Source organism: Acomys minous (genome assembly GCF_964271855.1).
Source record: "Acomys minous genome assembly, chromosome: 4".
In the NCBI taxonomy this organism is placed as follows: Eukaryota; Metazoa; Chordata; class Mammalia; order Rodentia; family Muridae; genus Acomys; species Acomys minous.
The window spans coordinates 834,137-857,147 of NC_140486.1; the positions used below are offsets into that span (position 1 = coordinate 834,137).

Sequence of the window (23,011 nt, forward strand, 5' to 3'; positions counted from 1 at the left end):
GGTGGAGAAAGGGGAACACTCTGCCATTGCTGGTGGGAGTGCAAACCTGTACAACCACTTTATCCAGAATTTTTACATCTATGTTTATAAGGATATTGGTCTGTAATTTTCTTTCTTAATTTGTGTTTTGTATAGTCTAGGTATCAGGGTAATTGTGGCCTCATAAAAAATTTAAGCATTGAAATATACCCTCTGTTTCTACTTTGTGTAATAACTTTAATAACTTGAGATGTGTTGGCATTGATTCTTCTTGGAAAGTCTGATAGAATTCTGTGATGAATCTGAATCCACCTTCTGGCCTGAGCATTTATTTTTGTTGTGTTGTTGCTGTTGGGAGTCCTCTAATTACTGGTTCTATTTCACAACAGGTTATGAATCTACTTAAATGGTTATCTGATCCTGATTTAATTTTGGTATGCTATATATTTCAAAAAATGATCTATTTATTTCTATGTACCCTAGTTCAGTGATGTTGAGATTTGTAAAGTATACCCTTATGGTTATCTGAATTTCCTCGGTGTCTGTTCTGATGCTCCTCTTTTCATCTCTAACCTAGTTAGGACAGCATCAATTTTACTAGTTTTTCTCAAAAGACTGACTTTTTCATTGATTCTTTGTAATTTCTGTTTGTTTCCATTTTATTGATTTCAGCCCTGAGTTTGATTATTTTTACACATCTACTTTTGAGAATATTTCTTCATTTTGTTTTAGAGCTTTCAGGTGTACCAACCAAGTTGTTAATATGATGAGATCTCTCCGTGTGTGTTTGTGTGTGTGTGTGTGTGTGTGTGTGTGTGTATGTGTTTGTGTGTGTATGTGTGTGTGTATGTGTATGTGTGTGTGTGTGTGTGTGTGTGTGTGTGTGTGTGTGTGTGTGTTTAGGCCATACTATGGCCTTGCTTCTTAGTTCCATATTGGTATTTGGATATGTTGTGTTTTCATTTTCATTAGATTCTTGCTTAATTTCTTTCTTGACCCATTTTTCACTCAGTAGTGAGTTGTTCAGGTTCAGTTAATTTGCAAACTTTCTTTTGTTTATGTTGCTGTTGATGTTCAGGTCTCATTCATGGTGGTCAGATAGAACACAGGGTGTTATTTCAATTCTCTTGTATCTGTTGAGACTTGCTTTGTGTACAACTATGTTTTCAATTTTGGAGGAAGTTCCATGAAGTGATAAAAAGGTATATTCTTTTTTGTTTGGCTGAAATGCTCTGAAAATATTTGCTAGGTCTATAATATGTCTGTTTAGTTTTTGTATGGATGGCATGTCTATTAGCAAGTACAGGGCACAGTAGTGGCACACTATTACTGTGTTGTGAGGCTCCCACCAGAGAAGATCACTCAGGAACTGTGGATGGGCCAACTGAAATTCTAGGCAGCTGTTGTCTACACCTGTATATTTGGGACCCAAGTACAGCCCCAAACACTTTTCATGGTCCATATTTAGGCAAGAAAACCACATTCTGCCTGAGAAGTCCACAGATTTTCCTTCCCAAAGCTGTAAGCTAAGCAAATATTATAAAAGCAAAAATATGAGGTTAGCAAAACTAGAGAGGGCACATGAACTTTTGCAGAGAGCTCCTTTTCTTCCCAGAACTGTTCTCTTTAAGTTCCCCTTTCCATTACTGGCTCTTTACTCAGCAAGACAAAGTTCATCTGAGGTACCAAAATGGAGTCACTGTAGTCAGCTGCAACCCTTGTCACACTGTGATATGTGATTTTAGCTACAGCAGTGTTTTCTTTATGAACTTGGCTATGGTTGTGTTTGGCAGAAAAATGTTTAGGATTGGTATTCTGAGTGCTTCTTGTAGGTTGATGGTATCTCCTTCTTTGAGTTTGGGCAATTTTCTTTAATTAATTGGTCAAAAGTTTGTTTTTTTTTTTTTTTTTTTTTGAGCCTTTGGCCTGAGTTTCTTCTCCTTCTTCTTTTCCTACTATCTGTAGATTTGGCATTTTCATAGTGTGGCTGATTTCTTGAATGGTTTATGGCTGAATTTTTTTTTTATTTAACATTCTCTTTGACTAAGGTATCCAATTACCTTGTTTTCAGATCCAGAGATTATTTCTCCCATGTCTTGTATTCTGTTGGTGAGTCTTATCTCTGAGACTATGTTTGATTTTTTAAATATTTGTTTCTAGTTTTATTTCAGATTGAGTTTTCTTTCACCATTCTATTTCTACATTCATGTCTTAAAGTGTTTGCATTATTTCATGCCACTGTGCTTTCACACATTTCATTATGGAATTTATTCATATCCCCTAACTTCTTATGTTTCTGCTAAATTTCCTTTTATGGGGCCTGCTATAGGAGTGTTGCTGGGTTATAGTTCTGTCCTGTTATATTGGCTATTAACATTTGTGTTTTCTGTTGGTGTCCAGGCATCTGGAGTTAAGAAGATTAAGGTGACTCTACACGTTGATCTCTTGTCTTGTCTTTATTTGGTTCCTTGCTTTCTTTGTCTTCTCTGGGTCTTAGGAAAGTGTGGTGACTATATTTCTCTGGTAGAGAGTGCGTCTATAAGTTGGTGAGGAATAAACAGGAATAGAGTTGGCCTAAGAGGCTGTGGGAAAGAGCCAATGGGATCCCATCCACAAGAGGCAACGTCCCCAAGGATTTGAAGGGGTGGTGAGATGTGAGTTTCCTGCAAGTCGCAGCAGAACAAAGAATATATCTGGAGAGACAGAGATGGAAGGGTTGGGGAGACCTGGCTTTGTTTCATGAATTGGTGTCTCTAATGAATAGAGTGGAGGTCAGGGGAGGGTCACCTGCAAACGGTTGCAACAAGGCCAAGAATGAGAATGGAGAGTTCATCAAAAAGAGCAGGGAACGATAATGTGAGCCACCTACGTGAGTCCCAGCACAGCGTCTCAGCTGGGGTCCCAGGTAGAAAATGTTGCTCGGCATTTTCAGGTGTCATGGAAGAGTAGGAACGGGATAAGAAGGAGGAATGGGAGTGTGTCCACATGAATAAGCAGAACTAGGTCCACACCAAGTTTCAGTGGAGTCTCAGGCAAATCCATTTAATCATTCTTTAAATCTTAGAAGTATATTACTAAGAAATGATTACCTTTTCCCCTGACATCTTTCCTCCCTCTTGACATCTTCTACTTAGCCAGGCCAGGATTCAATTCCAGATACTTACCTCCATAGTCCACAATTTTAACTGTAATGTCCATTGTCCACCTACAGCAGTGTAGACCTTTTTCTCCACTCAGTAGATAAATGGGCATCACAGAAATCATGAAACCTCTGGAGTTTTGTTGGTAAGCAACCTAAGAGGTTGCTCCTTTCCTCTATAATACTCCCCAGGTCAGCAATGTAAATTGAGAAAATAAATGATTTTCTATGGTAACATTCCCTCTGGGGTGTCCTCCTGTTTCAAAGGCGTTCACACCCAAATGAGCACAAGCAAAAGTTGGGGAATCTAGGTTAAGCCTGTTGTATTAATGCCAGTGTCCTAGTGTGACATTGTTATATGTCTTATAAGTTGTCAACATCTGGGGGAAGCTTGCTAAATGGTTTGTGGAATGTCTCTGGCTTATTTATTACATCTACAAGTGAACTGCAAGTATCTCAACTACAAAAAGAGAAAGGAATATCATAATTTTAATGGTCCTTTGGTGCTGCCCCAGGGCCTTTGCCAGATGGCTCCTGCCAAGAGCTGGGGTGGAGATTCAGTTGCCTCTTCAGCAAGACCAGAGGACATTAACTTGGTCTGAAGGGACTTGTGTTTTGCTCTCTCTTGCCTAAAATTGACTTTGACTCAGATTTATATAAAACAGTATGGGCATTACTAAACCTTACAGTGCCCTCCACAACTTTTTGGGAAAGCAGAATTCTTCAAACTCCTTCCACAAAGTTATGTAATGCTTGGCTAGAGGAAGAAAAAGAAAATGCCACATAAACTTGTAACACATAAAGGTTGATTTTCTCCTCTTCTTACCACAGGCTTCTTATCCAACTTTGGCCTGGTCCAGTCTCATCCTATAGATCCACGATGTGCTTGAAAAGCTGCATATGCTACATGCTAAATAACTGATTTTTCTATCCAAATGTAAGAAGCATAAAGCTTAATAATGTGGACACATTCTCCTTTTGAAGCATTAAGCAACACAGTTAAAGCTCTCTCTCTCTCTCTCTCTCTCTCTCTCTCTCTCTCTCTCTCTCTGTGTGTGTGTGTGTGTGTGTGTGTGTGTGTGTGTGTGTGTGTGTGTGAAATAATTCAGAAAAAAGCAAATGTAAAATTACTTTGTTCTCTGTGGGCCTCAACACAGAAGGTTCCAGAAACAATAATCTCTGTACCATTCTGCTCCATTTCTATTTTAGTAATTCCTCATCCTACTTTACTGATGTTCCTTCATGTGATTTTCTTATTCTTAGATGGACATCTTTTAACTACATCATTCCTAGTGCTAGAGGTGTTTTGATAACAAAATTTACTGTGCATAACCAAGCACATATAAGGACTCTAACATTTGTTTCTAATATATTACCCAAGTTTAAAGTTTTACATTTCAAGAAGGCCATTTAATAATTTGTTGATTCAATTTGCATGATAATAGCATGCCACTAAAATAATATGAACCCATACTTTATAACACAAAATATGAAGTGAAAAGATGAGTAAAAATCCACTGAATGAGATTACTAAATGACAGCACATCAATTATTTTTATCTATAATGAGCATATTTTATTGAATAAATAAAAACATTTAAAGAATATGGGGACAGAAAAGATGGCTCAATGGTTAAGAGTGCTTGTTGCTCTTGTAGGCAACCCAACTTCAGATCCCAGTTGGGTGGCTCATAGCCACCTGTAACTCCAGACCCAAGGGCTCTGACATCCTCTTCTGGAGCCTAAGTGAACCTGCACTCACAAGTACATATCCAAGCACAAGCATGAGGGCACATATACACATAAAAATAATAAACCATTTTAAAATGAATACAGTATTTGTCCTAGAAGTGTTGTCACTACAGTTACTTAAAAGCAAACAAACGAAAGAATAATAATGTCTCACAAAGCTTAAGTTGGCCTCAAACTCACTGTGCAGTCAGCAATGACCTTAAACTTCTGATCCCTCTGCCTTTACTACCTGATTGATAGGATCACAGTCATATATCATCATGTTTGGTTTATGTAATGCTGGTAACTCAATCCAGAATTTCATGAATGGTAGGTGAGTGCTCTACCAAATGAGCCACAATGATAGCATTGGGTCACTAAGAGCTTAACATAAATAACACCATGATATAGATGATGATTATATCTGTACTTATGAATTTCTGATCACCTCAAAACTATGTAAACAGAGACTATTTGTACATTAGGATAAGAGTTTTTAAATGATAAAAGTGAATAGTTATTTAATAGGTTATATAGTCAAAATTTGTATAAGCTACCAAAGTAGCACCCACCATGCAATGGAAAGTGTTTAGTAAGTGATGACTGGTTGAAGAGGGCCAAGTGCAACAGAAGAGTGCAAGAGGCTACAAGTCAGCTTGATTTTTAGAAAAAGAAGGTCATTGTTGGAGTCAGCTTCAGAAAAAAAGAGTGCATTAAATTCAACAACATTCATTTGATTCCATGTAATGCAGATCATGGTATTTTGGGCTTGTGTCTAGTGTGTGGCACTTACTATTCTTTGCTTTTTGACCACAATGGGTCTTTATGAGTAAAAGTTGGACAGTTCTGCCTCTATATCTAGGATTCTGACCCAGGAAGTCCTCTAGGAATATTCTAAACAAAGCTCATGATGACTAGTAAAAAAAAAATAAATTATAAGAACAATTTGCTCATAACTGTGACATTGTTTATAACAACAAAATTAAGAAATAATCCTCGCCTGTGAAAGATTAAATAATTGTGAGCATTCATTTCTGAGATACTAAGAATGGGATATAGATTGCTGCACAGTCACATAACATAGAGTAAGAAAGTACAAACACATGTGGAAAGCATGCTACCTTTTCTGTGAAAGGGGAGATGTGACCTGTGAATTGGGTCAGCAGGTAAAGACACATGGTCTCAATCCTGACAAGTTATAATAGTCCTTGGTTTAATCCCTGGGACCTGCACAACAAAAAGAGAGAACTGACTGTATAAGTTGTGTTCTGATAGCTATAGGTGCACTGTGTCACATGCATACACATACACAAAATAATAAACAAATGTAATTTTAAGATAATTAAAAATAATATATATCATATTTTTTATTTTGGAGAAAAGAAATACAAAAGAATAAAGTATAAGCTAATATCAAAATGTGTCTGTGGGTCAGTGAAAAAGGAAGGGTAAAAATAAGAATAATGTGTCACTAACACATCTCTTCATATAGAAAACAGAAATAAAGATAAAAAAAGTCAAACTAGATTGACTACAAACAAAAATAATAAAATAACCATACAGAAAAAAAATCAAGTCCCTTTGAGCACAGTTCTCTGTCTATGTCCTCTCAGTTCTGAGGCTATAGATGAAAATAATTACAAAAGAAAAACCCTTGAACTTCACCAACTATAGAGTCCTAGCTTGTTGGTGGTACTCCTTGTGTGCTGATTGAGAAATCATTTTGTCTCCAGGGATAGGAAATGAGATGTCTTTACTTGAGTGTGATAGGGAAGCAAAAATCTTGCCATGGAGAAGAGAGACGCAACATAGAATGAGGAACAGAGGGGAAGAACCCTGCTACTGAGTGAAAACCGGGAGTTACGTGTCCCTCTGCAAACGTCAAAACTGTTTCTCAATTCTGCTCACTGCAAGGAAGGACCCGCTGTGCCAGCTCCACTGTGTGTTTTCAAACCACCCTCAACCAGTTTCTGGATCCACTTTTCATAAAGCGAAGCTCTTTGCAGAAAGTGCTTGTTGCAGTGTTGGGTGGAGGAGGTGGAGAGCCAGAAACAGACACAAAGAAAGTCCTACAGAAACCCTGGCAATTCTTCAACACTTGCTCCCCCAGTTCCTCTGGGCCACACCTGTTCTGTCCTGCTGAAGCTCTAGTCTCTCTCCGCCCTCCTGATTTTTCACCCAGCATGGAATCCAAAGCAACTCCAATTTCCTTGACATGCACACTGCCATTTCCTAAAGCCAATGACATCCCCACCATTAGACTATAAAAACACCTCCTTCTGTATCACCCCACACCTCGAGCATGGGCTCGCTTTCTAGACAGGCATCAAAATGTCTGGCCTGAACAGGAAGTAAAATATGTAATATGGAGGTGTGCTGAAACACATTCTAGAACCCTCTGGAATATACATCCAGGAGTTGTATATTAGAAACTTCAGAGCTCCAAACCCTGGGTTGTTTCTTATAAACAATCATTCTATAATCTCTTAACTGTTCCTCTTATCCTATGTTCTTGAATAAATATGCACATTCTAATACTCTTTGATTTACCTATTGATTTTCTATCACTAGCGATACATGGTCGCGTAGGACTGTAATGTCAGCGTTTTGGAGACTGGAATGGAAACACTTGGAGTTCTAAGCTAGTCTACCTGGTAAGACTGTTTAAAAAAACAACGTAAGTGAAACAACAAGGCAATCATTATTAGAGTTGACATCACTATGACTCTACAAATGCTGACAACCCTTTTTTGAACAATTTCATTAACCATGTGCCGGCCAACTCTTAGCAAAGACAGAAAGCCCAGTTCTTTGGTACAAACCAATATGATCTTAATTTTCCTTTAAGCTTTTAAGCTGTTGAATACTACATCAAGAATGAGTGGACCTCCTACTGGAGACAATGACTGTGGAATTCCCTGAAGATTCATCCAGGATGCCATAGTATCTCTGAAAAGTACTTAAGTCAACAAGGCTTCAGTGTAGTTGACATGTTTGTCCTGCCCACTTGTCACTGTTAGGCAGATCATGTCAGAAAAATCCCTGGACTCTGTACTTTAATAACTTTCACAATCATCCTTCTCTCTTGAAAGAAAAGAGATGTACTACACTCTATACAGTGACATGAACAGCACTTATTTTCCCTTTGGGGAGCTCTAGTCATGCATTTCATTATGTAACTGCAAATTGAGGCTCCCTTAATGTCAATGGCCAATAGGACAATATTGGGCTAATAATCTGAGTTTGGGAGAGGAAGCAGAGGTAGAAATAGAAGAACCATAGCTGGACGTGTCCAGGAGCTTGATATTATCTGACATGCTCAACTGTACTACAGCGTTAAAAAGTTCAGCGACTCTGAGAAGGTATGGATATAGTCTTTTAAAATTTGAACATGGTTCAGATCATTGCTCAGTGGCAGGCTGCTTGCCAAAGATGCAGACGGTGCTGAGTTCTATAGCCATCCCTGCAACGAATTCAGAAATATTTTAAGAAAGTAAGCACACAAGAACTTACAGCAGTATATTTTATCTCATTTTTAACCCAACCATGTGTTGCTTTTTTACTACTTAACTCCCATAACTCCTTATAAAACCCCATGGACAGAAAAATTGGAAACATTCTCCAAATTTCACGGAGAAACTGTTATCTCTGTATATCACGCAGTGACTGGCTGCCTGAACCTGAGGCTGGGGAATTGTTTATCAGCTGGAGCAAACAGTAGCTCCAGGAAAAGAGAAAACACTATTACTGATGCTATTCTGAGAGTGATTGCTAGAACAGAGAGGAATCCTGGATCACCCTAGGGATGGGGCTAGGCAGACCTAGGGGATCTGGGAAGGCAAACACAGGGGAGGCCGCTGGATAGAGGAGAAGAGGAAGCAGTTAGGAACAGGAAACAAAAAGTTTGCAAGCATGACCTTTCCACAGAGGTAATGAGTGAAGTTAAAAGACGTCATGTGACCTTTGGGGGAAAGTACACAGAGGGACAAGAGCTGAAGAAGCTCAGAGTAACATGAACAAAACCTTAAGCCCCAAATATGTAAAGCTTTCACAACAGTTCTGAAATCAGTTCAAATTCTCAGAATTGAGAGTTAGGCCATCATAGCCTGGAAGTAAAAGTAAAACTTTTACTTTGTCAGAATTGGTTCTGGCCGAGTACCTATCACATAAGTAAGTACTAATATTGCCTTTCCAAAGAACACACTCAAGATACACTACATAAGACTTAGAGAATGAAGAATGTAAGTTTAGTTATTCTAAAATCTACAATAATGTGAATGATCCTCAACACACACACATTACAACATATCATACACACACACCACACCCACATGCATACACATCACAACTTAACACACATGCCCACACAGACACACACAGACACACACACATCACACACACATACAGAGACACACACACACACCACACACACCACACACACACACACACACAGACACACACACACACCACACACACACACACACACACCACACACACACACACACACCACACACACACACACACACACACCACACACACACACACACCACACACACACACACACACACACACACACACCACACACACACACTTAAATTCAAATATATGGAAAGTCTTATACAGTAAAGCAAACTTAGGGAAGGCAACTGGTGACTGTTCTCAGCATACTTGGAACTATATTCTCCTGATATGAAATGGAAGTTATTTGATCTGTCTTCGTATCCTTCAGAGCACACAGGAAACAGATCTTCCATTTCATCGGGTTGTAGAGCAATGACTCACTATTTAAATTTTTCAGGAAAGAGGTAGGTGGTTAAATATTTGGCACTGAATGTCAAATTAGTCTGAGAATAAATTTTAGTCAGAAATACCTGCTTTATAGGACATTCACACGGGAGATGTATGGTACAAGGCTGGATGCCAGGTAATGAGGCCTAAATAAAGGAACCCTGAGAAAAGACAAGCCTTACTGTGAGGCAGGTGGGACTGGCTTCTGCAGAGGAGCATAGGGTAGCCCGTAGGGTGCTGGAGTCCATGAGGAGCTTAAATGTGGTGTGAAATTTGAAGTTGTTTGTGTCACTTTAGGTTGATCTCACTCTGTAACTTCATGTCGTCTCTAAGCTCTGATGTACATGCAGCTGTATCTGTGGTGTTTGTCTATGTGTTGCTGTTGGTGATGGTGTGTGTGTGTGTGTGTATGTGTGTGTGTGTGTGTGTGTGTGTGTGTGTGTGTTTGTGTGTGTGTTTGTGAGAGGGAAGAGTACATTTTTTCTTGACATAAACATTGAACACACAATTCACAATTTACTAAATCCATTCATATATAACATCTTCCTTGTCTTTTCTCTTCTTTAAGATTAGAGGGTCCTTTCGGTATTTAAATGCTGTCAGATCTTCTATGTCATTTATCTGGATTTAATCTGAATTATGCTACTTTTCTAATTTCAAATGGAATTCACGTGTAACCATGGGCCAAGCTAGCTGTAGCATGGCCCTGGATATCAGATCTGTTTTGGGTTTTTTTGGGGGGGAGCTTGAGATGAAGAATGAGATATTTATTTTTAAAACAATTTTATTTTTATTTTAAAATGTATTTTTATTTTTACATATGTATTTATATTATGCATATATAAAATAGACTACTGACAGCAAGAAGAACCAAGAAACAATTATATAAATTGTTTATGTTACATTCATAGTGTTTTGGCTATTTATATTGGCAGCCTTGAAGAAAACATCATGGTGAATCTAAAACTCTAAATGTAACTCAATATCTATCATATCACTCATCTCTATCAACTTAAAACATCTATCTAGACCTAAAAACATCTTAAGCCCTAAACAACTAAGCTTAATTGCAAAACTAAACTATCTGGTCTTCAACCCCATCAGAGACTTGAGAAGAAATAAAATTAATTACTTGAGTTTACAGGAAGTGCAGGTTAGCAGCTTCCCAAATGAGATGACAGAGACAGTTGCCCAAAACTCTCTAATATATTGGAGCACCATTTTCAGCTTTCTGGCTCAACATATCTGACAGACATATTTGTGAGGTAGGAACTATTGAGAACTTGTTTGCGCTGTCTTGGCAGAGTTCGGCCATCAACTCTGCCTACATCCAAGCTTGCCCTTTTTCAGGCAGAATTCTGTCTGTGGTAGAAACGAGGACATTTTTCCTAGTGGATGTTTGCCACACTTGAAGACATCTCCATCAGGAAGTTCACTGATGCTCATCATCTTCTCTGAGCTAGGCTGGGTGCTGCCCGGAGGCCAGGAGTTAACCTGTCTTATTGTAAAAAACAAACAAACAAAACTTTAAAAATAAAAAAATATCTTTAAATGCCATGTTCTGCAGGTCTCGAGGCCTTTGAAGACCATATCCAACTATTTTACCATATATATATAAAATCTCTATCTGTTAAATCTAGGATGTATATTATTGTAATATAAATAGACTACTAATTGACATGACCATGATTTTATCAACTAACAATTAACTTGTATTACTTAATTATCCTGAGCACCCTGCAATAACACTTTCAAAGTATTAGAAGTAAACGTTGTATTATATGGGTACAGCACTTCTTATTAGAGCAGAAATATATATATAGTGTGTAAAGAATACTCTTAAATATGAATTATACACCAATGTATCTAAAATTAAACTTATTTTGCATTAATATAGAAAATTCTATACCAGTGAATTAACTTTGTGAGTAACAATTAAGGCATTAAGTTGAGTAGATTCACTAATCAGCTTTTTGTGCTATCTTCCCTATACATTTCTGTTTCCCCTTCTTTCTTTTCAACCCCTATCTCCAAACCTAAGAATGAAAGATAAAGGAGAAAAGATCTGTGAGTCCAACCTTGTTTTCTCTCTGAATAAGACCAATAATAAGTTATAACCAACTCCCAGTGAAAATAAACATCTATAGGCCAAGAAAGCAACCAAAGTCCTACCCAATCCCCCTTGAGGGAAATGGAGTGTCATTCTCAGGTTACTTCTGGCTGATTTGGAATGAATAATACCTTTGTAGGGGCCAAATAAAATTGGAGGAAATGGTTAAATAAGCAAGGAATAGTATTTGTGGTTCAGTTTTTAAATGTTGAGAAATTCCAGGCTTAATTAGAGTCCTGTGTGGGACAGTCTGAAATGCTAGATCAATTGGGGTTGCAAGCTTTCTTTGAAGCTGTCTGGGGAGCTGTCCTGTTCTGATGAGGAACAGCAACTGATGCACTTGGTGCTGGAACATGAAGGATGCAGGATGTCAGTGTCCAGCAAGCTGAGAGGAATGAATCCTATCAGGTCTGATCCGGCATCATCTTAAGTTCTGAAAACATATAATTTCTCACAAGCATTATACAGTCCTAAAATTATAAATATATAAGGTTTGCATAATGCACAGAATAATTAAGGCTGGTTCTCTGCTCTTCATGTGAGCAGAGAAAAGACATCTGTGACTCTTCATCCATGCCATACGAAGAATGGTATCTAATAATAAATCACAGGGATTCTGTAGCCAACAAGAAGCATTGTCTATGCACAGACATTCATGTCTCAGCCAGTCTCAGATCTATTCCCATGTAGTGGGATTAGCAGTATAAGTTACCTGCTTATTTTGCAGTTTGAATTCTTCACATCCTGATTGTGGGTCCCTCTCTCATCCCCTCCTGGTCCTCCCTTTCTCCCTTGTCCCTTCTCCCTCCCTTCCCTAGTCCTCAGGGAAGCTCATCTCTCCTAACATCTGACTTCAGGCTATCAAGTCTCATCTGTACCACATGTATCCTCTTCCTCTGTGGCCTGGCAAGGCCACAATGCCAGGGGAGAGTGATCAAAGTTGGGGGGACAGAGTCTATGTCAGAAATAGTCCCTACTTCGCAAATTGTGGGACCCACAATGAGACTAGCAGAGGATCTAGGTCCTCATCATACTTGGTCCTTGGTTGGTGCATCAGGCTCTGTATTATAGTGTAGTTATGCTGCTATATTATGTGGCTAATATCTGTTTATGAGTGAATATATACCATGTGTGTCTTTCTGGGCCTGGGTTACCTCACTCAGCATGATCTTTTCTAGTTCCATCTATCTCCTTGTTTTTGATAGCTGAGTAGTATTCCATTGTGTAAATGCAGCATGGTTTCTTTATCCATTCTTCAGTTGAGGAACGTCTCGGTTGTTTCTAGATTCTGGCTATTATGAATAAAGCTTATATAAACATAGTTGAGCAAATGTCCTTGTTGCATGGTGGAGCATCTTTCAGGTATATTATCAGGAAAGGTATGGCTTGGTCTTGAGGTAGAATTATTCCCACTTTCCTGAGAAAGTGCCACATTGATTTCCAAAGTAGTTGTACAAGTTTTCACTCCCACCAGCAATGGAGGAGTGTTCCCCTTTCTCCACACCCTCGCCTGCATGTGCTGTAACTTGAGCTTTTTTTTTTCTTTTTCTTTTTTTTTTATTAATTTATTCTTGTTACATCTCAATGGTTATCCCATCCCTTGTATCCTCCCATTCTTCCCTCCCTCCCATTCTTCCCTTATTCCCCTCCCCTAAGACTGTTCCTGAGAGGGATTACCTCCCCCTGTATATGCTCATAGGGTATCAAGTCTCTTCTTGGTAACCTGCTGTCCTTCCTCTGAGTGCCACCAGATCTCCCCCTCCAGGGGACATGGTCAAATGTGAGGCACCAGAGTATGTGAGAGCTAGAAGTGATCATAATGAGTGAGTTAACCCAGAAGCAGAAAGACTCAAATGGTATATACTCACTTATATCTGCATACTAGCCCAAGGGGCATGTCCCATGAAAGCCTTCACTTACCAGGAAACTGGGACAGAGGGGAGGACATCCCATTGAGACTCTGGATGAGAGAAGCATGGGAGAATAGCAAAGTAGAAGGATCCAGAGGGTACTAGAAACCTACAAGTAGAACATTATGGTAGGCAGATTTGGGCCCAGGGGTCCTGCTCAAACGAAGGCACCATCCAAGGACAATACAGGTGGTAAACTTTAAACCCCTACCCAGATCTAGCCAATGGTCAGAACAGTCTCCACAATTGAGTGGAAAGTCGGATGTAACTTGAGCTTTTTATCTTAGCCATTTTGATAGTTGTGAGATGGAATCTCAGAGTTCTTTCGAGTTGCATTTCCCTGATAACTATGGATGCTGAGCATTCTTTAAGTGTTTCTCAGTGATTTCATGTTCCTCTGTTGTGAATTTTGTTTAGTTTAAGCAGGCTCTGGTGCCCCATATTTGACCACTTCCCTGTGGTGGTGAGGCCTGGTGGCACTCAAAGAAAGAATAAGCAGGCTTCCAAGATGAGACTTGATAGCCTATGACTATATAGTGGGGGAGGAGGTCCTCCTCTGTCATAGACCTAGGGGAGAGGAATAGGCTGAAAGCCTGAGGGAGGGAGAAACAGGAGGATACAAGTGATGGGATAACAACTGAGATGCAATCTGAATAAATTAGTAAAATTAAATTAAAAAAGACAGTAAGTCTAAGGAGGTAGAGTTAGTTACCTTTTACTTTGAACTACCAAAACACATTGCTACTATTTACTTTGCTGTCTGGCAACAAAACAAGTGTGTTTGTGAATGTAGTTCTGCTTTTAAAATTTAATCACTTTTGTGTAGGCCTTTTGCATATTAGACTACAAGATGAATTTTAGAATCATACAAATATTCCACCCAAGATCTCCCCAAATTCATGCTATTTTATAATATAAAACATAATGATTTCATTCCAATAGCTGTAGAACTTTTGTCATAGTATGAACATAAGTCAATCGTCTCATCATATATAGTTGAGACTCAAGAGATGCTCCACCTCCAAGCAAATTCTTCTCAAGTTACAAGCCAGGAAATCAAACAAATTTTGTTTCTAAAACATAATGAAGGGATAGGTATAGCACTGACATTTTCATTACAAAAAGAGAAAATAAGAGGAAATAAAGTGCTCCCCTCCTATTCCCAATGTAAAACTAAGCCCAATATTAAATCTTAAGGTTTAAGGGAAATCTTTGATTATAAAATCTATTTTCTAGATTCACTAAGATAGGAATTTGGTCTCAGCCTAATGTTTTTTCTGGTGCACAAAGCATTTCTCATGCTCTATAGCCTCACACACAGCTCATTTATGCTGGAACTGCACACTAGTGACTACAGTCCTAGTCTCTACCTCCAACTCTAAGATGGACAGATCTGTCACACTCATTGATTGGCAGAATCAATGTTATGAAAATGATATCATTAACAAAGCATTTTATTTTGCGATCCTTGGAAGATCCTGTCCTGTCCCTGGTCCCTCTGTGGTTATTCTATTGGAAGAGGAATTAAAACACAGTTCTTAGAAGAATTAATTGAGGAAGGAGGATGGAAAGGCATAGAAAGAAAAGAATATGGGAAGGGACAGTAAAGGCCTTTTGAAAAGCCATATGGAAACCTATTACTGTTGAAGCTCCTAAAATATATCCATATATGACAAGCATTTAAGTGGAGTCACAATGTAATATGGAAGACAATACCCCGAGTTACCAAAAAAGTGTGAGAGATGGGCTACATTTTACTTAGTCATTGACCAAAGATCACATAATATTGCCAAGCTTATTAGCTACTTTACCTGATGGTAAGGCCCTACTGCCAAAGATTAATTTTCTCACATCATTGCACATAAAGAGGCTAAACTTGTGCCAAAGCCTTACCCACACTGACTAGCGCTCATAGTGCCAGGAGGGACTTTGCCTACTACCAGAGTACAAAAATCATCACAAATGTTACCCAGCTACAAATCATGTGGACTACAGCAGACTGTAAGATATGCTGGTGCAATAGTGGCATAAATGTTATGGGATTAATCAACTACTCTTTAAAAAAAATTGGTGTTAAGGTGCATTCCTTGAGATGAAACCCATACTGACAATGCATAAGTAGCCAAGAACCTGACACTGTATAGATCATGGACCCTAAAGGAGAACCTACCACTATTATTCTGCCGAGAAACACAGCATAGAACGATTCTGAAACTTTCCTATACCCATAGCAAGTTTATACCACCAGGGCATCATTCGCCCCTCATCAGAGAAGCGCCTTCTTGTAGTAGATGGAAGTTGGTACACAGACTTACAACTGCACAACTTACATAGAACGAGAGACTCGGGAGCACTAAGCTCTAAACGAGGTGCTTTTTATCAAACCTCTCCTCTCAAAGATTGAGATTATGTGCAGAGAAGAAGGTGGAAAGATTATAAGAGCCAGATGTTGTAGTCAACTGCAAGGAAACAGTCTTCCGGATACAATAGGATTGATACATATACTAACTGGCAGAGACTGAAACAGCATGCATAGGACCTATACAAGTTTAAACCAGATAAAATCCCAGCTCCGAAAAGTGGAAGTGAGCACTGTCATACCCTTTACCAAGGAGCTCTTTCTTTTTATCTTTCTTTTTTTCTTTTTCTTTCTTTTTTTTTGTAATTTATTTACTTTACATCCCCATCATAGCCCCCTCACTCTCCCCCCAGTCCCATCCTCCCTACCTTTCCCCCTAGCTCCCCTCCCCTACTCCTCTGAAAAGGGAACACACCCAACCCCACCCCCTCCAACACATCCAAATACATGAAGTCACATCAGGACTGAAAGCATCCTTTTCCACTGAGGCCTAGCAAGGCAGCCGCGTAATGGGGAAGTGATCAAAAAGCATGCAACAGAGTTCATGTCAGAAACATCCCCTGCTCACTTTACTAGGGGACTCCCATGAAGACTAAGCTGCCCATCTGCTACATATGTGCAGGAGGCCTAAGTCCAGTCTATGCATGGCCTTGGTTAGTGTTTCAGTCTCCATAAGCACCCCTGGGCTAGGGCTAGCTGACTCTGTTGGTCTTCTTGTGGAGTTCTTGTCCCCTTCAGGTCCTTCTATCCTTCCTTCTACTCTTCCACAAGGTTCCCCACATTCCACCTAATGTTTAGGTAGAAGTCTTAGCATCTGTTTGGATTGGTTTCTGGGTGGAGCCTCTCAGAGGACAGCTATGTTAGCCTCCCATCTGTAAGCATAGCAGAGTATTGTTAACAGTGTCAGGGGTTGTCTCTCTTCCATGAGGTGGGTCTTATGTTGGGCCAGGCATTGGTTGGACATACCCTCAATCTCTGATGGAGAGAAAAAGAAAAAGAAAAAGAAAAAGAGCTCCTTGGTAAAGGGTATGACAGTGTTCACTTCCACTTTTCTGAGCTGGGATTTTATCTGGTTTAAACTTGTATAGGTCCTATGCATGCTGTTTCAGTCTCTGCCAGTTAATATATGTATCAATCCTATTGTATCCAGAAGACTGTTTCCTTGCAGTTGCACATCTTGTAGGCAGTGTAAATTTTGGGTCGAAATTTTCTAATTGGTGCTTTCTGGGAAAGGGGGAGTGAGTACTCTCCAATGGAGTATCACTGGATTATATCAACCAATTCCTGGGTAGATCCCAAACTCAGGAATAGTTGAGTAAACCAAAAATGAATTCCATATTTGTTTGTTTGCTTCCATGTGTGTGCCTTTTTGTTTTGTTTCAGTTTGGTGGATTTTTTTCTTTATTGGTTTTTCATTTCTTTATTTTTGTTTTTGTTTTTGTTTTTTTTAATCTGAGAAATGGAGAAAACACACGAAGTAAGGAAGAATCTGGGAAAGGTTAAGGGAGAAAAATATGATTGAAATATGTTGTGTAAAATTGGGGGGGGGAGTAATTTGCAGAATCACATATTTTCCATTAAATATTCAATAATATGTTTCATGAATCTAGAAAAGTAATCCTAAAATTCACATTGAAGTGAAAATAGTAGGGATAGTTAATGAAATCTTAAGTAGAGAAGGTACTATAATACTGCATCTAAAACTCTACTACCAGGCCATAGTAACAAAACAGTGTGATTCTGGCATACAAAAGAAAGCCAGAAAACAAACAAAAAAGCCAGATATACAGAGCAATAGAATAGAACAGATGTCCTAGAAATAAATCTATATTTCTAGAGCAACCTACTTTTTGAACAAAAGTATTAAGAATATACATAGTTTGGAATCAGATTGAAGACCCAGACATAAATTCCGTCATGATTTTTCAAAAGTCTCATAATAGACACTTTACTCACTAATTTGGAGGCCCTTATTTTTATGGAGATTTACAGACATAAATTTTCTGAAAGACAAATGTGAGAACTCTCACCTTTGCTCCGTCCCACAGGTATTATGGGCACTTTCTCATCATCATTCAGTAATTTCCGTTGTGGTTTCCGCTTGTTAACTTTGGGGTTATTTAGAAATGTCTCAGTTTTTAACTATGAACATACTTCATCTTTTTATTAGTTATAACTTAATTACAAAGTGGAAAGAATTCTTGTAATACACAAACTTATCAGAGGTCGAGTAGACATGGACCATGGAAAAGCCTATTTTCCTTAAATTTTAGTAGCAAATCTTTGCCAAATCTTGTAGGTCAAGGTTATCAGTTGTGATATCAGGTTTTTCCACATTCTTTTTATGTATTTTTCACTTTGATCTATGAGTAATGAGTAATTTATTCTTTCCTCAAACTTGGGAGCCTGAGACAGGAGGAGGGCCCCAGTTCAAGGCAATATTGAGTTATAGTATGAGACCTATATAAAAAAGTACTGATAAAATGAGTCCTAATAATAGTCTGCTATACTCATAGATTGTTGCCTTACTCGTCCATCATTATGGAAGCCCCATCCTGCAGCAGATGAAAACAAATGCAGGTACCCATCGTCAGATGTAACGGCAAGGAAAAGCAAGCACAGGGCCTGCACACATCTCCACCAGGTCATCTCATAAAAGGCATAGCTTTCAGTTTAATGTTGTTATGGGAGTCCCGAGTGGAGGGATGAGAGGGTCTCTGATTCCTCTGCCCTCTCTTGCACTCTTTTCCTTCTTTTCATCTCTATGTAATATTTAATCCTGAAGTCAGTTTTTTTTACATGAATACCAGTTTACAATGACAATTTTTATTTTCATCCTTTTTTTATTATTGTTCATAATTTATATGTGTTCATTTTTATTCATTTTATAAAAATTTACTGATTTTAGGGAATTTTGTACATGCATTTTTATTAAATATTTTACATATGCATTTATATTATTACACATATATACAATAAACTACCTACAGCAAGAACCATGATATAATCAGGAAATATATGTGTGTGTATGTGTGTGTGTGTTACATTCATAGTGTTTTGGCTATTTGTATTTGTAAGCCTTAAAGACAATATCTTTCCTATCTTGGTGAGTCTAAAATTCTGAGTATAAATCAATATCTATCATATCTAATCATTATCAACTGAAAACATCTATCTAGACTTGAAAATATCTTAAACCCTAAACAACTAAGCTTAATTGTAAAACTAAACTATCTAGTCTTCAACCCCGTCAGAGACTTGAGAAGGAATAAAATTGATTACCTGAGTACACAGGGAGTGCAGGTTAGCAGCTTCCCAAATGGGAAGATGACAGAGACAGTTTGCTGCCTGAACGGTCACCCAAAGTTCTCTACAATGTTGGTGCATCATCTTTGGCCTTCTAGCTCAATTTTTCTGGCAGACATATTTGTGAGGCAGGAACTATTGAAGAGAAAGCCTACAAACTCATGGGAACTGTACATGCATTTTAAAAATTATTTATTTACTCACTTTACATCTTGGTGGTAGCCCCATTCCTTTTTACCCCCCAGTCCACCATCCCTCCTTCTATGCCTTCCCTCTCCCTCATTCCTCAGAAAAGGGGAGCCCCCCTCTTCCCATCCACCGCAGTTCATCAAGTTGTATCAGGACTAAATGTGTTCTCTCTGTGTGGCCTAGCAAGACAGTCCTGCTGGGGGGAAGTGTGCAAAAAGCTTGCAAGAGGGTTCATGTCAGAGACAGCGCCCTGATACATGTACCTTGATAGTATTCACCTTATACTACACACACACACACACACACACACACACACACACACACACACACATACACGCACACGCACACACACACACACACACACACACATACACACACACACACATACACACACACATACACACACACATACACACATACACACACACACACACACATACACACACACATATACACACACACACACACACACACACACACACACACACACACAATTCCTCCCAGATCTACAACCACTTCTCTGACTTAACGTCCTTTTCGTTATTGCAGTAGCTGTACTGATCCTCTGCTCTCACAATCTTCCTGTCCCTTCTTCACGATGTTTCCTGAGCAGAGGTTGAGTTGCAAATATTTTAACTGAAGATGTGCACTCCACATTCCATTGATCTCTGTAGTTGGGTCAGTCGTGGCTTTCTCTAATTATCACTTCTCTGTCTACTAAAAAAGAGAAGCTTCATTCATGAGGCATGAGAACTACATATGTCGGTACTATAAACGCAATTATAGATCTTGCTGGTTTTGGAAACAGGCAGTACTAGTTTTCATTGTTGTGTTCTTTTTAATCTATTTTACTTTGGTGTCTTATACCTCTACCCCACTTCCACCAATCCTTCAACACTAGGTAGGACAGAAAGAAGGTTAGAAGGGAAAATGACGTAAACCTCTTTAGACTCTGGGCAATACCAGTCTCATTCATAAGGATATCTAGCAGTCCAGCTAACCAGCAGAACAGCAAACAGCAAACACAGCAGCAGGATGAACCAACAGCAGCCTTCTTCCTTTTTAGAGTGTCCCTTTTCAGAACATTTTCTTCCTTTCCCTGGGCTCTGATATCTATACCCTCTCTGATGCCTCAGAAATAAATTATCTGCAGCTGACAAAGACCACATCCCTCTCTGAGTCACATGAGGCAATTATCAGCTGTAGATTAACTAAGGCAGCCCTGTATTGCACACTTGGAATTAAAACAAAAGTGTATTTATATAACTGAGTTTTTAAAGAAACCAAACTTCCACTACATTTCACGGCTTCCCCCACCATAGGAAGTTGGCTAAGTTTACAGTGATGAGCATAAATTCCCTCCCATTAAGACGGTCTAACGTCCAATTCAGTGTCTGTGGGTTACTCCCAGACAGGTGCCGCTATTGCACTTATCAGAATATCTTGCAATGCCTGTCACAGCTGTGATTTGTTGGCAGTACAGCTGGATAGGTTCTTGATTCTTTTTCTCTTTGAGGAGTCCTCCATGTCACATCCAAATATATTCCTGTAAATCCTCTCTCTGAAGTGTGATGTGTCCAGCAACAGAGTCTTGACGTGTTTTCACAAAGGCACCAAGAGCAATGGCAATAGCATATATACTGCTCTGAGGGTCTCTTGTACTCCTCTGACTAAAGACATCAAAAGAAGTTTTCCATGCTTGCTACTGGGACTTTTTATCCTTTTATTCCAACCCTGGAGACAGTGTACATTGATATGTATTTAGTTCAGCCTTTTGAACTCATCTTTGTTCATAAAGTTTAGGCCACTTACTTTTAATTATATGTTGTGATTTGTTTCTGTCATTGTTTTATTGATTTTTATCTCTTTTTAATTTGTACCTGTCCTTCCTAAAAACAAAACTTACATTCTCAGCCTTAAAAACAATGTGACATTTTTCTCACAGTTTGTACTTCCTCCATTAATGTTCTTGTTTCTATTATCTAATTTCTTCAGTGCCTTACTGAACTATACTATATGTATAATAATATGAACAATATTTATGCATACATCTGATGCACAACCTGTATTGAGATATGCAATAGATCCAGTAAAAAAAAAAAAGCCCATGTTATTCTGTGTCCTTTTCAGAATACAGTGACTTACAGGTTACAGTAATTATTACCACTATCACCAAACACCAATAATGGAAGTTATCATTCTTCTAGGAGAGGAATAATTGCTATGAACTCTTTTTGTGTTGTTCTTTTTAAAGTTTTTATTAATTATTTTAGAATCTCATACAATATATTTTGGTCAAATTCACCTTAACTCCTCCAAGATTCATCTGACCACCCTTTCCTACTTTAAGTCTTTTTAAAACTTTTTTAATTTTTAATTTATTATAATTTATTCAGATTACATCCCAATCACTATGCCCTCACTGGTATCTTCCCACTCCCACCTTCCCTCCCACTTCTGCGCTATTCCCCTCCCCTGGACCTCTGACAGAAGGGGACCTCCTTCCCCACCATATGACCACGACCTATTAGGTCTCATCTGGATAGCCTCCTTCCCCTTCTTCTGTGTTCCTGCTGGGCCTCCCCACCAAGGGGAAATGATCAAGTCAGAGGCACCAGAGTTCATGGCAGAGTCAGTCTCTGCTCCCCCCACAACATTGGAGAATGAGCTGTCCATTGGCCAGATCTGAACAGTGGGTCTAGGTTTATTGCCTGAATTGTCCTTGGTTGGTGCAACAGTTTGTATAGCCCCACAATCTTGGTCCAGGCCCGCTGGCCTTGATGGTCTCCCTGTGGGGCTCCTGAATCCCCTGGGCACTTCCATGCCCCTATTCCTCCATACCACTCTCATAGTGCCAGGACTGCACCCCAGAAGACTCTTGAGATGCATTCCTGAACTACATGAGTTAAGGTTTATAAAGGCGAAACTCAGGAGGCTCTGCTCTTCCTGCCTTCATACAATCAGGGGCAAGCACACATCCTGAAGTACTTTCTGCCTACATGTAATCAGGAACACATCCCATCTGCATGCAGGCAAGCACACATCCTGCCTATGTGCAGCCAGGAGCACACAAGCTTGTTTACAGAAGCAAAACTACACGGTTTATCATCTTACGTGAACAATAGTTTTGTTAAAGTTGTATAGGACCAGGCAATGAGGAAAGCAGCCCCAGAATTCTGGGAAGTTATCTTGGACAAGTGGGGCTTACAGGTTAGAGGCATTTTTGTTTTATAGACCTTTTAAGTACAGTAATTTTAAACTGTAAGAATAATGTTCACCTTCACACTCTAACTCATAAACCACCCCATTGGCATCCTCCATACCTTCCCATGACTTATTCATTTCTCTCCTTCACACAGTACCCACTTCTGTTTTCATAATACATGTAGTCCATCACGCACGCGCGCGCACACACACACACACACACACACACACACACACACGGAAATCCAAATAATCTATAGTAGTAAAAGCATACTAGAAAAAATGCAAGAAATAAGG

The 23,011-nt window shown here is 39.1% G+C and overlaps 1 long non-coding RNA gene across 1 annotated transcript in view; it reads right to left on the reverse strand.

Annotated features, from left to right (window-relative positions):
* The window catches only part of LOC311596170, a 181,344-nt gene extending 172,026 nt beyond the window's left edge, over positions 1–9,318 (reverse strand). Inside the window, exon 1 of the long non-coding RNA XR_014778745.1 lies at positions 9,281–9,318. This is a non-coding gene — a long non-coding RNA (uncharacterized lncRNA). The remainder of the gene's footprint in view (positions 1–9,280) is intronic.
* Positions 9,319–23,011: the final 13,693 nt, after the last annotated feature.